Raw genomic sequence first — 16,766 nt, 5'->3', positions numbered from 1 at the left:
GATCAGTTAAATTGGGGGATAGTCTGTGTTGGTACGTGTGAGAGAGATCCACCTTTCCAAGTTGTTGAGGTTCATCTCATACTTCTGAAGGTTTGAGGGTGCTGCCTGTTCCATACTCCCCCTACTCCTAGCCTTTTAGGGGTACAAACAATAGTAATTGGGGCCTAGTGTGGTTGTGTACGTGTGATATACATACACTTTTTTGGGATCATATTTTCTATTCCGCTATTTAATCAAAAACCTTTGGGGATCAGTTAAATTGGGGGATAGTCTGTGTTGGTACGTGTGAGAGAGATCCACCTTTCCAAGTTGTTGGGGTTCATCTCATACTTCTGAAGGTTTGAGGGTGCTGCCTGTTACATACTCCCCCTACTCCTAGCCTTTTAGGGGTACAAACAATAGTAATTGGGGCCTAGTGTGGTTGTGTACGTGTGATATACATACACTTTTTTGGGATCATATTTTCTATTCCGCTATTTAATCAAAAACCTCTGGGGATCAGTTAAATTGGGGGATAGTCTGTGTTGGTACGTGTGAGAGAGATCCACCTTTCCAAGTTGTTGGGGTTCATCTCATACTTCTGAAGGTTTGAGGGTGCTGCCTGTTCCATACTCCCCCTACTCCTAGCCTTTTAGGGGTACAAACAATAGTAATTGGGGCCTAGTGTGGTTGTGTACGTGTGATATACATACACTTTTTTGGGATCATATTTTCTATTCCGCTATTTAATCAAAAACCTCTGGGGATCAGTTAAATTGGGGGATAGTCTGTGTTGGTACGTGTGAGAGAGATCCACCTTTCCAAGTTGTTGGGGTTCATCTCATACTTCTGAAGGTTTGAGGGTGCTGCCTGTTCCATACTCCCCCTACTCCTAGCCTTTTAGGGGTACAAACAATAGTAATTGGGGCCTAGTGTGGTTGTGTACGTGTGATATACATACACTTTTTTGGGATCATATTTTCTATTCCGCTATTTAATCAAAAACCTTTGGGGATCAGTTAAATTGGGGGATAGTCTGTGTTGGTACGTGTGAGAGAGATCCACCTTTCCAAGTTGTTGAGGTTCATCTCATACTTCTGAAGGTTTGAGGGTGCTGCCTGTTCCATACTCCCCCTACTCCTAGCCTTTTAGGGGTACAAACAATAGTAATTGGGGCCTAGTGTGGTTGTGTACGTGTGATATACATACACTTTTTTGGGATCATATTTTCTATTCCGCTATTTAATCAAAAACCTTTGGGGATCAGTTAAATTGGGGGATAGTCTGTGTTGGTACGTGTGAGAGAGATCCACCTTTCCAAGTTGTTGGGGTTCATCTCATACTTCTGAAGGTTTGAGGGTGCTGCCTGTTACATACTCCCCCTACTCCTAGCCTTTTAGGGGTACAAACAATAGTAATTGGGGCCTAGTGTGGTTGTGTACGTGTGATATACATACACTTTTTTGGGATCATATTTTCTATTCCGCTATTTAATCAAAAACCTTTGGGGATCAGTTAAATTGGGGGATAGTCTGTGTTGGTACGTGTGAGAGAGATCCACCTTTCCAAGTTGTTGAGGTTCATCTCATACTTCTGAAGGTTTGAGGGTGCTGCCTGTTCCATACTCCCCCTACTCCTAGCCTTTTAGGGGTACAAACAATAGTAATTGGGGCCTAGTGTGGTTGTGTACGTGTGATATACATACACTTTTTTGGGATCATATTTTCTATTCCGCTATTTAATCAAAAACCTTTGGGGATCAGTTAAATTGGGGGATAGTCTGTGTTGGTACGTGTGAGAGAGATCCACCTTTCCAAGTTGTTGGGGTTCATCTCATACTTCTGAAGGTTTGAGGGTGCTGCCTGTTCCATACTCCCCCTACTCCTAGCCTTTTAGGGGTACAAACAATAGTAATTGGGGCCTAGTGTGGTTGTGTACGTGTGATATACATACACTTTTTTGGGATCATATTTTCTATTCCGCTATTTAATCAAAAACCTCTGGGGATCAGTTAAATTGGGGGATAGTCTGTGTTGGTACGTGTGAGAGAGATCCACCTTTCCAAGTTGTTGGGGTTCATCTCATACTTCTGAAGGTTTGAGGGTGCTGCCTGTTCCATACTCCCCCTACTCCTAGCCTTTTAGGGGTACAAACAATAGTAATTGGGGCCTAGTGTGGTTGTGTACGTGTGATATACATACACTTTTTTGGGATCATATTTTCTATTCCGCTATTTAATCAAAAACCTTTGGGGATCAGTTAAATTGGGGGATAGTCTGTGTTGGTACGTGTGAGAGAGATCCACCTTTCCAAGTTGTTGAGGTTCATCTCATACTTCTGAAGGTTTGAGGGTGCTGCCTGTTCCATACTCCCCCTACTCCTAGCCTTTTAGGGGTACAAACAATAGTAATTGGGGCCTAGTGTGGTTGTGTACGTGTGATATACATACACTTTTTTGGGATCATATTTTCTATTCCGCTATTTAATCAAAAACCTCTGGGGATCAGTTAAATTGGGGGATAGTCTGTGTTGGTACGTGTGAGAGAGATCCACCTTTCCAAGTTGTTGGGGTTCATCTCATACTTCTGAAGGTTTGAGGGTGCTGCCTGTTCCATACCCCCCCTACTCCTCATCTAGCCTTTTAGGGGTACAAACAATAGTAATTGGGGCCTAGTGTGGTTGTGTACGTGCGAGATACATACACTTTTTTTGATCATATTTCCTATTCCGCTATTCAATAAAAACCTTTGAGGATCAATTGAATTGCGGGATAGTCTGTGTCGGTACGTGTGAGAGAGATCCACCTTTCCAAGTTGTTGGGGTTCATCTCATACTTCTGAAGGTTTGAGGGTGCTGCCTGTTCCATACCCCCCCTACTCCTCATCTAGCCTTTTAGGGGTACAAACAATAGTAATTGGGGCCTAGTGTGGTTGTGTACGTGCGAGATACATACACTTTTTTTGATCATATTTCCTATTCCGCTATTCAATAAAAACCTTTGAGGATCAATTGAATTGCGGGATAGTCTGTGTCGGTACGTGTGAGAGAGATCCACCTTTCCAAGTTGTTGGGGTTCATCTCATACTTCTGAAGGTTTGAGGGTGCTGCCTGTTCCATACCCCCCCTACTCCTCATCTAGCCTTTTAGGGGTACAAACAATAGTAATTGGGGCCTAGTGTGGTTGTGTACGTGCGAGATACATACACTTTTTTTGATCATATTTCCTATTCCGCTATTCAATAAAAACCTTTGAGGATCAATTGAATTGCGGGATAGTCTGTGTCGGTACGTGTGAGAGAGATCCACCTTTCCAAGTTGTTGGGGTTCATCTCATACTTCTGAAGGTTTGAGGGTGCTGCCTGTTCCATACCCCCCCTACTCCTCATCTAGCCTTTTAGGGGTACAAACAATAGTAATTGGGGCCTAGTGTGGTTGTGTACGTGCGAGATACATACACTTTTTTTGATCATATTTCCTATTCCGCTATTCAATAAAAACCTTTGAGGATCAATTGAATTGCGGGATAGTCTGTGTCGGTACGTGTGAGAGAGATCCACCTTTCCAAGTTGTTGGGGTTCATCTCATACTTCTGAAGGTTTGAGGGTGCTGCCTGTTCCATACCCCCCCTACTCCTCATCTAGCCTTTTAGGGGTACAAACAATAGTAATTGGGGCCTAGTGTGGTTGTGTACGTGCGAGATACATACACTTTTTTTGATCATATTTCCTATTCCGCTATTCAATAAAAACCTTTGAGGATCAATTGAATTGCGGGATAGTCTGTGTCGGTACGTGTGAGAGAGATCCACCTTTCCAAGTTGTTGGGGTTCATCTCATACTTCTGAAGGTTTGAGGGTGCTGCCTGTTCCATACCCCCCCTACTCCTCATCTAGCCTTTTAGGGGTACAAACAATAGTAATTGGGGCCTAGTGTGGTTGTGTACGTGTGATATACATACACTTTTTTTGGATCATATTTTCTATTCCGCTATTTAATTTAACTGGGCCTCCATGCGAGACCTGTGTGCCTTGTTGCGCTGTTTTGAGTACTCCACCAACATGGCCAGTGGCAATGACGCCGTTCTCAGCTTAACTATCCCACTTCTATGCCTCCTTGAAAAAACAATTCGGGCGATGATGGAAGAGGATGTGGCACAGGATGAGGAGGAGGAGGAGGATGAAGAGGTAACATTTCCAAGGCTTTCAGGGCAGTCATTCGCAAGGGGCTCCGAGGGTGGGTTCCTGCACACGCAAACGCCAGGGACGCAATTGTCCAGCAGGGGCACAGTTCTGGAGGATGAGGAGGATGAGGAGGAGGAGGAGCTGGAGGAGGAGATGGAACCATGTTCACAGCAGGGTGGCACCCAGGCCAGCTCATGGCCATCACTGGTGCGTGGCTGGGGGGATACAGAGGACACGGACCATACACCTCCCACAGAGGACAGCCTTTCGTTGCCTCTGGGCAGCCTGGCACACATGAGCGATTACATGCTGCAGTGTCTCCACAACGACCGCCGAGTTGCCCACATTCTAACTTGTGCTGATTACTGGGTGGCCACGCTGCTGGATCCCCGTTACAAGGACAACGTACCGTCCTTAATTCACTCACTGGAGCGCGATCGCAAGATGCGCGAGTACAAGCGCACGCTGGTAGACGCCATGCTGCTGGCATTCCCATCTGACAGCGGGGCCACAGTGGAAGCACAAGGCAGAGGAGGAGGAGGAGGAGGTCGCCAACGCAACCAGGGCACCGCCAGCACCTCAGAAGGCAGGGTTAGCATGGCCGAAATGTGGAAAAGCTTTGTCAGCACGCCACAACAAACAGCAGCACCAGCAGCTCAGATGGAACGTCTTAGCAGGAGGCAGCATTTTACCAACATGGTGGAGCAGTATGTGTGCACACGCCTACATGTAGTGAATGACGGGTCTGCCCCCTTCAACTTCTGGGTCTCCAAATTGGGCACATGGCCTGAGCTTGCCCTTTACGCCTTGGAGGTGCTGGCGTGCCCTGCAGCCAGTGTATTATCTGAACGGGTATTTAGCACGGCTGGGGGCGTTATAACAGACAAGCGCAGCCGCCTGTCCAGAGACAATGTGGACAAGCTCACGTTCATTAAAATGAACCAGGCATGGATCCCACGGGACTTTTCCGTACCTTATGCAGAATAGCAATGGATACCGACCTTACCCACCCATTGTTCCATTTTTGCTCTTTCTCACTCTTTTGGGGTGTACCCTCATTTAAAATTTGTGAAAAGAAGCAGTGTTGGCTACCTCGTCCTCCTCCTCAGGGCCAGATTAATGTAGGGGCTATTGGAGCTGCAGCTCCAGGCCCCTACCTTTTATATAGGCCCCGGGTTGGCCATATTCACTGTTACCGCTCTTCTGTCACTTGTAAACACAGAAGTCTGGCTTCTATGCTCGCTTCCCCAGGCAGCACCCTCAGAACCTCCCCACACAGCGTGAAGGCCGGACAAGAAGGGACAGTTGGCGATGCATGGATGTGTTTATGGGCTTCAGAGACAGCATCCCATGTTGAATTAGGCATGCATGGCTGCACCCTTCCTCCTCTGGGTGCATGGCAAGGCACGGCCCTAAGGCCCTTCAAAATCCTCAGCACCAAGCCCATGATGCTGTTAATCCGGCCCTGGTCCTCCTCCACCGCCGCTTCCACCTACACCGCCCATAGGTGTGCGCAGCCTATTGCATTAAGGTGTGCACCCCAAAGTTGAAATACACATGCATGTGTTTGCCAGCAGGGAGAGTAATGTATCGGGGCCATGTACCTGTAGGCAAGGAGAAATAGAGCAGAGCAGGTCCCAGGGAGATCTTTCCCATCTCCTCACTGGCAATGCTATGTGCCCTAGGTGATTAGGGTGTGCCCAGGCACACCCAGCACACCCTGTGCGCACGCCTATGTCACCGCCACATCCACCACCACCTTAACCTCCCTCCTACTCCATATGGGCCTCGTCCTTCAGAGATGAAGAAGAACATTGTTTTATTTTTCTGTTTTTTTTTGTTGTTTTAAGTTATTTCCCTATCCACATTTGTTTGCAGAGCACTTGCCATGCTCTTAATTACGTTTTGCTGCCATTTGCAGCACTCTAGCCCTTTCCTTTGGTGTTTTAGAGCCATTTTAGTGCCTTAAAGTTCGGGTCCCCATTGACTTCAATGGGGTTCGGTGTCCGGGAAAAGTTCGGTAAAAGTCCGGGACACGGACCCGGACTTTTTTTTAAAGTTCGGCCGAACCCGTCGAACACGGACATCTAGGTGTTCGCTCAACCCTACTGCTGATTAAAAGGAATTTTTGATTTTCTGAAAAGGAATGTACAGTCCTAAGACATTTTCAAGATATGATCGGCACCAAGTATGCATCATCATTACTCCACCTGTTATGCTGCTTCCACATCTGGCTGCACTGGTAAAAGCAGAAGCTCCAGTAGCATTAGCAACAACAGCAGAGGTCATCCAGATTATTGGACCTGATGGAAAATATTTCCAGCTATGGTGTCACACTGAGGCAAAACCAAACAGAAACCACTAAAACTTCTGGTAAGCAGAAAAATACTTCCTTTTAATACATACAGTATATGGGAACTGCTTTACCCGTCAAAAGATGTATAATTCTGTTCAGAGAGTTTTGTGATCAAGGCTCCCCTGCAATACAGCACAGCCAGAACCATGACTCCCACTGCAGCAACACCAACTCTAGTGCAACACAGGACCCCCAAACTCGTGATTGGACTATAAGGAAACAATTAAGCCCTCAGCTTATTTTGTTCCCTACTCCCTTCAGGGTGTTACGTCACATCACATATGATGAAGCAGAGCCAGATTGCTTCCAGTGCTGTACCTCCCTCTTATACTAAGAGTGCTGCTCCCCTTTGCCCATCATTGCAGCCTCACCTGTGCCCACCAATGCAGCCTCACCTGTGCCCATGAATGCAGCCCCACTTGTGTCCATCAATGCCCCTCTCCAGTGCCCATGAATGCAGCCTCACCAATTGCTATCAATGCAACCTCACCTGTGCCCATCAATGCAGCCTGATCAGTGTCCCTCAATGCAGTCCCACCTATGCCCATCAATACAACCTCACCTGTGCCCTGTCAATGCAGTCTCACCTGTGGCCATCAATGCAGCCTGACCAGTGCAGGGAAAGAGAGAGAAGAGGAAGAGGAAAGCTGGCTGGATAATCATAGAGCCGAGATCACCCCGCTGTAACAGCTTTCATTTTAATTGCCGGGAGCTCGCCATCCCACACAGTCCTGCCTCTTAGATCGGCTCCCATGATAAACGTCACGCGTCCCAGCATTTGACTGGTGTTCTATTAAAGGAGCCGGGCCAGGAGGTGGTGCTGTGTGTGACGGCGAGCGCCCGGCCATTCAAATTAAAGCTGTTACGGCAGGGCGATCCCCACTCTGTGATGATCGTTTTTCCTCTTCCTCTCCTCTCTCTGCCCCTCCTCTCTCTTCCCCTCCTCTCTCCTCCCCTGGGGGATCGCTGGGAGAACAGCTCCGAGGCAGCCCCACACTCATCCTAAATCATTTTACACTCGCAAAATGCGAGCAGTCGGGTGGAAAATTTGAGTGTTGGCATACAGTATGTATTTTTGAGGAGAAAAGTTCCTGCATAAGGATCAGTAAAATACTTGAATATGAATATGTTTAAACACATAAAGATGCGTATGGGCACCTTAAAGACCACAACATACAGGGGTATACGGTTAACAGCAACACACACACATCATAGGTTGAACTGAATGGACTGATGTCTTTTTTCAACCTCACAAACTATGTAACTATGTATGCAAACATAATTTGTTTTTATGAAAAAAAAAAAATTTCCCCTTTGTTTAGACTTAATTTACGAGCTTACAAACGCATTTACTGTACATGCATTTCTATGCATAAGTGCATAAAGCGCATGTTCTTAGAAGCAGAGTTTTGGATTCTGTGTTACAGATCTGAAATCAGCTCATGCTTATTCACCTGTATTCACCTGTATTCAGATTCAGCTGTATTCAGATCCGTAATTAAAAAACACTTGTGTAAAACACTTAAGGCTAAGTTCACACTGGCTTTAAAAGCAGGCACTTGAGAGGCATTAAAAATGCCCATCAAACGCCTATGCAAATGAAATGATACAATGGACAGCACACATTGCTGTTCACACTATCAAAACATGAAGCATTAGCGCCGCGTCCCTTAAAAATTTAAGCCTCATGTCGAGTCAGGAGGCATTTAACCACTTGCCAACTGCCGCAAGTACATTTACTGCGGCAGTCAGCCCCTCCTGGGCAAAGTGACGTAGTACTACGTCGCTAGCCCAGGAGCCTGTAGGAGGCGAGCGCTCGTTCCCCTGCATCCCCGCACGTGTGACGGATGTCCGCCGGTCACTCGCGATCTCCTGGTGGAGAGGGAGAAAGGCAGGCGGCTAATGTAAACAAAGCAGCCTGTCATTCTCCCTGGTGTAACAGCAGAGATCATACGATCCTGCTATGTAGGATCATATGTCTCTGTGGTTACATGAAAAGCCACACCACTTTACAGTTAGAAGCATGCCCCTAGGGACACATTTAACCCCTGCATCTCTAATGAAGTTAACCCCTTCCCTGCCAGTGTCATTTTTACAGTAACAGTGCATATGTATAGCACTGATTACTGTAGTAATGTCACTGGTACCCCCAAAAGTGTCAAAAATGTCAGTCAAGGGTCCGATCTGTCCACCGCAATGTCTCAGTCCCGCAAAAAAAAAAAAATCGCAGATCGCCGCCATTACTCTTTAAAAAAAAAAAACAATAAAAAATGACATAAATCTTTCCCTTAGTTAGTAAACGCAATAACTTTTGCGCAAACCAATCAAAATACGCTTATTGTGATTTTTTTTACCAAAAATATGTAGCAGAAAACAAATTGGCCTAAAATGTTAAAAAATTTTGATTTTTACATTTTTTGGGGGGGAATTTCATATAACAAAATGTGAAAAATATTGATATTTTTTCAAAATTTTCGCACTTTTTTGTTTATAGCGCAAAAAGTAAAAATCACACAGGTGATCAAATAGCACCAAAAGAAAGCTCTGTTTGTGGGAAAGAAAGGACGTCAATTTTATTTGGGTACAACGTTGCACGACCGCGCAATTGTCCGTTAAAGTCACGCAGTGCCGAATCGCAAAATAGGCTCTGGTCTTTGAGCAGCGAAATCCTCCGGGGCTTTAGTGGTTAAGGCCTTTCAATGTCTCCCATTCACGTCTATGGTAATACTTCGCAAAGGCTCTGGCAGGCAGTTGCATTAAGGTTGCGGGGAGTTAAGACTAGTTTATTAACGGTAATGGAACAGGCATTTGTGAAGCATTTTTAACATGCCTAACGCTCATCAAACGCTTCAAAACTGCCCATAGAGCATTGGGGGGATAATTTTTAACTCTTGTAAAACACCAGTCTAATGCCCATACTAACGCTATAGGAGCATTTGTTAAGCATTATAAATTTAGTCAAGTGTGAGCAATCACTAAGTCTAAACAATAGGAAAATAAATTATCATTAAACACAAGCATTTTTTTCGAACATTATTCAGAAACTTTTCTTATAGAAAACATGTGTAATAACATCAAATCAATTTTTATGGCCCTGTACTCATCCCTGTATTAGTGAACTTTACAATGTTTGTGTATTGTTCCATAGACAATAATGCATTTATATTCAGATTAGTAAAAATCATTGCATTTTTTACTCTCGAGGGCAAGAGGACTACTGGATTAAGCCAACACCTGAGCCTTGCAGGTGACAGCCCACCCCTGTACTCATCCCTGTATTAGTGAACTTTACAATGTTTGTGTATTGTTCCATAGACAATAATGCATTTATATTCAGATTAGTAAAAATCATTGCATTTTTTACTCTCGGGGGCAAGAGGACTATTGGATTAAGCCAACACCTGAGCCTTGCAGGTGACAGCCCACCCCTCCCTCCAGCACACAGCCAATGACTCTTAGCCTCAGCTCTATTTTTCTCTGAGAAGGAAGTGGGGGGGGGGGGTCATTTTCTTCAAATCATCTCTCAGATTACACTCAGCTCTGTGCTCTTGCTCTGCAGTGTGTGGGACGTCAGATTCCCACCCACTGCTTTCTGCTGCTGAGAGATGCTGTGTAAAATGTGTGTTTTGGAAAACTGTAGAGAAGACAGGGCTACAGTTAAAGAGGTACAACTTATGTAGGAGGATTTATTTCATCTCTGTGTATCAGCTTAGGCTAATCAGGTCACTGAGTATATGTAAGGGTTTACAACCCCTTCAAGCAATGTCTGGAAAAGTTGGTCCCATTGGATAGTGTTAGGTACCTGTGAGGTAAATTCCGAAGTGGAGCTTGAGTGCTGAGGATTCAGGTGAAAACAAAGTCAGAGAAATCAGGCCGGCAACAGATTGGGCAAAGCGGTATCCAAATGAAATCCAAAGAATGGTCAGGCAGAAGTCATACACAAACTGGCGGGGAAGTACAGATTTGGCAGGCTGAAGAGGGGTCACGAATACAGGCAAAAGTTCATACACGAAAGTCTGTCAAAGAGCAAGCAGCACACCCAGGAAGATATTCCAAAACAAATGGGCACGGGGGGCCGGATTTAAAGAAACTGCAGCTTCAAACATCTATGACGTGTTTCAGTTTCGCCGCGTTCAAATCAATTAACTGGCGCTGCGGCGAATTGGCGAGTAAAACAGCAATAATGAATTCCGCCGTCAGCGGGATTCACTTACGATCGCGGCTTCGCCAATTCGCAAACTTATGTCTTCGTGCTTATAGCAGTTTCACATAGCGATGTGGGCTAGTGGATTAGTGCACACATCACATGTCTGTAATTCATCTCCCTCTGCTGTAGGTTCGAGGCTTACCATCTCCACCTACTTTTTTTATTTTCTTTTTTTGTTTATATTGCTAAAATGTAACGGATTACATCATATATATTGCTAAATAATGTTACACTCAGAAGCGCTTGCAAGCTTACACCATTTTAAGTGTTTTTTTGATCTTGTCTGTGTGTCGAATCGATCTTATGAAGGAAAGTACCAAAGGCAAGTGACCAAACCCCTACCCTACTTCAGGGCAAGATGAAACCTCACAATTTTACCATGGTCTTCTTCCCACATTCCATACAATGTTTAGTTCTTTAGCTATATGTGCTTTTTAGCCTTAACACACTCCTTTTTTTCCACCATACAGCTTTATTCTGCACAATAGCTAAGTGCTTTGCAACTTCACTGCAGTTCACAACGTCATGGGTTCAAATCACATCACTACACTTGGGATCTCTTTTCACTCTCATTTTTTTAAACAGTTTTTTTAAACTATCTTGAATTTGGGGGGGGAGGGGGGTGTCCTACCCAAATTTCAAGCACATCAATGGAAACAACACAATTTTGATTTTATGAGTGTGGTCCTAGTTTTATCGAGATGCAATTCTTTACATATTTACCATGGTTCTTACAATTTCTTGACCAATAAACATAGGTGTCTGATATTGGACTCTCTCCATATTTCAACAACACAGACCCTCATAGTCCAACACTACATTTGCCTCACACCTCAACACAACACTGTCACATCCCTACTCTACATTACAACCCCTCACATCACCAGTACAAGCAGCATGCAAAGTGCAAAACTCCGGCCTTGGCAGCTTAATGGGCCATACACTAACAATTTGTCTAGACTTTTTCCTGTAGACTTAACCAAACCATATAATAGAAGCTCAAACCTCAACACTTTCAATTTGGATGCAATCAGGCAGGCCCTTGCACTACATAGAAAATGTCAATCTGAAGGATAAAGTCTTCTCTAAATCTTACAGTGTGGATGGCCCTTTTGTCTGTAGGCACCCACACAAAACAAAAAAACACATGTTCAATTCTAATGTATTTATTTATTTGAGAATGACAGCAGAAGGAGGGATGCAGCAAAAGAATATTGTCACTCTCCAGTCCGTGTGCCTTTACAGCGCCAGACCACGATCTTTGCTCCATGGCTACGGGATTCTGATGTCTTCCACAACTTCCGGCAGAGTTCAGAATCCATTCTGCACCTCTACCAGCTCATAGGGGACAGGCATGGCAAGGTTGCTGGGCAGCTTCCAAGCCACTTTCGAAGTTCCAGGGTGTTCATGTTGGTCATTGGCCATGTGCCTTACCAAATATCCACTGACCACAAAAGAAAATGAGTGGAGTCCATCAAGGTGGGTTTCTACCACCTACACCCGCAAGCAGTACCACTCCTGGAAAAATAAAACAAAGGATAAGACATTTCATTATGAAAATCACATCTTAATGCCTGTTTGCTTCATTCTGAACTTCATTTAATTTCGACATCACGAGTGAAATAACACATTTTATGCCAACTTACACAAACCAGAAATCATTAATGTAAACATTTGAATACACACCTGTGACGCCAGACAGCCCATCACCACAGGCTTCCCATGGTACGTGCCATGATTCCAAGATGTTGATGTTCTGGAAAATTACAACACCATAAGATACCAAGCAGCCGTTCATGTTATCAATAACTACACAGGTGGCATAGACACAAATAAACACCTGCCAGCTCTTCTCAGCCCTTTACACTATTCACAATACCAACATGTTTATGGTTAGAGGTGCATGTTTTTGCTCAAGTAACACAATTTTACCAATGTTGACTACACTTTATCTACAATGGCAAGTGTCATTGGCAGATGATAATCACCCTCTGTCTCCCTGTGAGTGGCACCTCTGCTAACTAGCTAATTAATACACATGCCCTATCTTGACCGGTTACAGTACTTACATGTAAAGTGGCTAGCAACCAGGGTATTCCGGGTGGCCATACCGGCAGCGGTGCTCCGCCGCCTGGGGGCCGCCGGCTGACGGACCTCTGGCTCCCTCTCCTCCGTCAGCTCCCAAGAATCATCCCGGGCAACGCACATGTTGTGCAACACGCAGCACGCCAGGATGATCTTGGAAGCCTTTGTAGGAGAGTACAGGAGTTCACCCCCAGGCCGGGCCAAGCAGAGAAACCGGGACTTGAGAAGACCTATGGTCAACTCAATGATACTCCGGCTTCTCCGCAAGGCCCTGTTGTAATTCCTCTCTGCTGGGCCCTGGGGGTACCTGATTGGAGCCATCAGCCACGTCAGCTGCGGGTAACCAGCATCCCCTGAAAAATAAGAAAAATATACATTAGTTATTCATATCATGTGACTTTAGATGACTCCTCAAAATGGGAGACAATTAGGCATTTTACTAAACAACCTGCTCGTCTGTTTGCAAAAAATCATATGAAACATCTCAACTCTGTCTAACTGCCTAAATCACTAATACAAATGGGAAAAAGGACACACAAAGTGGTGGGTTTCTCTTGCAAGTTCCAACTTGGCCCCTATTTTGTTCCTATTACATTAGCCTAGGTCTTACTTCTGGAATATATCTGCAACTAGAGTGAGGAAACCAATATTGACTCACTTATGCAAAGTACTTTGGGGATATGGCAATACCATTGGAATCATTTGTAGGTTTTCTTTGGGTGGCTAGAGGACACAATTTACACATTGGTTAACCACCTTCATTGGACTCAAAGACAACTTTGCAAATCTTTCTTTTGTGAGCTGCTAAGCTGCTGATCTGGTTGTGTGTGAACAGCCTGACAACTCCTAACTAGGGTTGAGCGGACACCTAGATGTCCGTGTTCGACGGGTTCGGCCGAACTTTAAAAAAAAGTCCGGGTCCGTGTCCCGGACTTTTACCGAACTTTTCCCGGACACCGAACCCCATTGAAGTCAATGGGGACCCGAACTTTAAGGCACTAAAATGGCTCTAAAACACCAAAGGAAAGGGCTAGAGTGCTGCAAATGGCAGCAAAACGTAATTAAGAGCATGGCAAGTGCTCTGCAAACAAATGTGGATAGGGAAATAACTTAAAACAACAAAAAAAAACAGAAAAATAAAACAATGTTCTTCTTCATCTCTGAAGGACGAGGCCCATATGGAGTAGGAGGGAGGTTGAGGTGGTGGTGGATGTGGCGGTGACATAGGCGTGCGCACAGGGTGTGCTGGGTGTGCCTGGGCACACCCTAATCACCTAGGGCACATAGCATTGCCAGTGAGGAGATGGGAAAGATCTCCCTGGGACCTGCTCTGCTCTATTTCTCCTTGCCTACAGGTACATGGCCCCGATACATTACTCTCCCTGCTGGCAAACACATGCATGTGTATTTCAACTTTGGGGTGCACACCTTAATGCAATAGGCTGCGCACACCTATGGGCGGTGTAGGTGGAAGCGGCGGTGGAGGAGGACCAGGGCCGGATTAACAGCATCATGGGCTTGGTGCTGAGGATTTTGAAGGGCCTTAAGGGCCGTGCCTTGCCATGCACCCAGAGGAGGAAGGGTGCAGCCATGCATGCCTAATTCAACATGGGATGCTGTCTCTGAAGCCCATAAACACATCCATGCATCGCCAACTGTCCCTCCTTGTCCGGCCTTCACGCTGTGTGGGGAGGTTCTGAGGGTGCTGCCTGGGGAAGCGAGCATAGAAGCCAGACTTCTGTGTTTACAAGTGACAGAAGAGCGGTAACAGTGAATATGGCCAACCCGGGGCCTATATAAAAGGTAGGGGCCTGGAGCTGCAGCTCCAATAGCCCCTACATTAATCTGGCCCTGAGGAGGAGGACGAGGTAGCCAACACTGCTTCTTTTCAAAAATTTTAAATGAGGGTACACCCCAAAAGAGTGAGAAAGAGCAAAAATGGAACAATGGGTGGGTAAGGTCGGTATCCATTGCTATTCTGCATAAGGTACGGAAAAGTCCCGTGGGATCCATGCCTGGTTCATTTTAATGAACGTGAGCTTGTCCACATTGTCTCTGGACAGGCGGCTGCGCTTGTCTGTTATAACGCCCCCAGCCGTGCTAAATACCCGTTCAGATAATACACTGGCTGCAGGGCACGCCAGCACCTCCAAGGCGTAAAGGGCAAGCTCAAGCCATGTGCCCAATTTGGAGACCCAGAAGTTGAAGGGGGCAGACCCGTCATTCACTACATGTAGGCGTGTGCACACATACTGCTCCACCATGTTGGTAAAATGCTGCCTCCTGCTAAGACGTTCCATCTGAGCTGCTGGTGCTGCTGTTTGTTGTGGCGTGCTGACAAAGCTTTTCCACATTTCGGCCATGCTAACCCTGCCTTCTGAGGTGCTGGCGGTGCCCTGGTTGCGTTGGCGACCTCCTCCTCCTCCTCCTCTGCCTTGTGCTTCCACTGTGGCCCCGCTGTCAGATGGGAATGCCAGCAGCATGGCGTCTACCAGCGTGCGCTTGTACTCGCGCATCTTGCGATCGCGCTCCAGTGAGTGAATTAAGGACGGTACGTTGTCCTTGTAACGGGGATCCAGCAGCGTGGCCACCCAGTAATCAGCACAAGTTAGAATGTGGGCAACTCGGCGGTCGTTGTGGAGACACTGCAGCATGTAATCGCTCATGTGTGCCAGGCTGCCCAGAGGCAACGAAAGGCTGTCCTCTGTGGGAGGTGTATCGTCCGTGTCCTCTGTATCCCCCCAGCCACGCACCAGTGATGGCCATGAGCTGGCCTGGGTGCCACCCTGCTGTGAACATGGTTCCATCTCCTCCTCCAGCTCCTCCTCCTCCTCATCCTCCTCATCCTCCAGAACTGTGCCCCTGCTGGACAATTGCGTCCCTGGCGTTTGCGTGTGCCGGAACCCACCCTCGGAGCCCCTTGCGAATGACTGCCCTGAAAGCCTTGGAAATGTTACCTCTTCATCCTCCTCCTCCTCCTCATCCTGTGCCACATCCTCTTCCATCATCGCCCGAATTGTTTTTTCAAGGAGGCATAGAAGTGGGATAGTTAAGCTGAGAACGGCGTCATTGCCACTGGCCATGTTGGTGGAGTACTCAAAACAGCGCAACAAGGCACACAGGTCTCGCATGGAGGCCCAGTTAAATTAAATAGCGGAATAGAAAATATGATCCAAAAAAAGTGTATGTATATCACACGTACACAACCACACTGGGCCCCAATTACTATTGTTTGTACCCCTAAAAGGCTAGATGAGGAGTAGGGGGAGTATGGAACAGGCAGCACCCTCAAACCTTCAGAAGTATGAGATGAACCCCAACAACTTGGAAAGGTGGATCTCTCTCACACGTACCAACACAGACTATCCCCCAATTTAACTGATCCCCAAAGGTTTTTGATTAAATAGCGGAATAGAAAATATGATCCAAAAAAAGTGTATGTATATCACACGTACACAACCACACTAGGCCCCAATTACTATTGTTTGTACCCCTAAAAGGCTAGATGAGGAGTAGGGGGGGTATGGAACAGGCAGCACCCTCAAACCTTCAGAAGTATGAGATGAACCCCAACAACTTGGAAAGGTGGATCTCTCTCACACGTACCAACACAGACTATCCCCCAATTTAACTGATCCCCAAAGGTTTTTGATTAAATAGCGGAATAGAAAATATGATCCAAAAAAAGTGTATGTATATCACACGTACACAACCACACTAGGCCCCAATTACTATTGTTTGTACCCCTAAAAGGCTAGATGAGGAGTAGGGGGGGTATGGAACAGGCAGCACCCTCAAACCTTCAGAAGTATGAGATGAACCCCAACAACTTGGAAAGGTGGATCTCTCTCACACACGTACCAACACAGACTATCCCCCAATTTAACTGATCCCCAAAGGTTTTTGATTAAATAGCGGAATAGAAAATATGATCCAAAAAAAGTGTATGTATATCACAC

This window comes from Pelophylax lessonae (assembly GCF_965119305.1).
Source record: "Pelophylax lessonae genome assembly, chromosome: 3".
Classification (NCBI taxonomy): Eukaryota; Metazoa; Chordata; class Amphibia; order Anura; family Ranidae; genus Pelophylax; species Pelophylax lessonae.
This window is presented reverse-complemented; position numbering follows the sequence as displayed.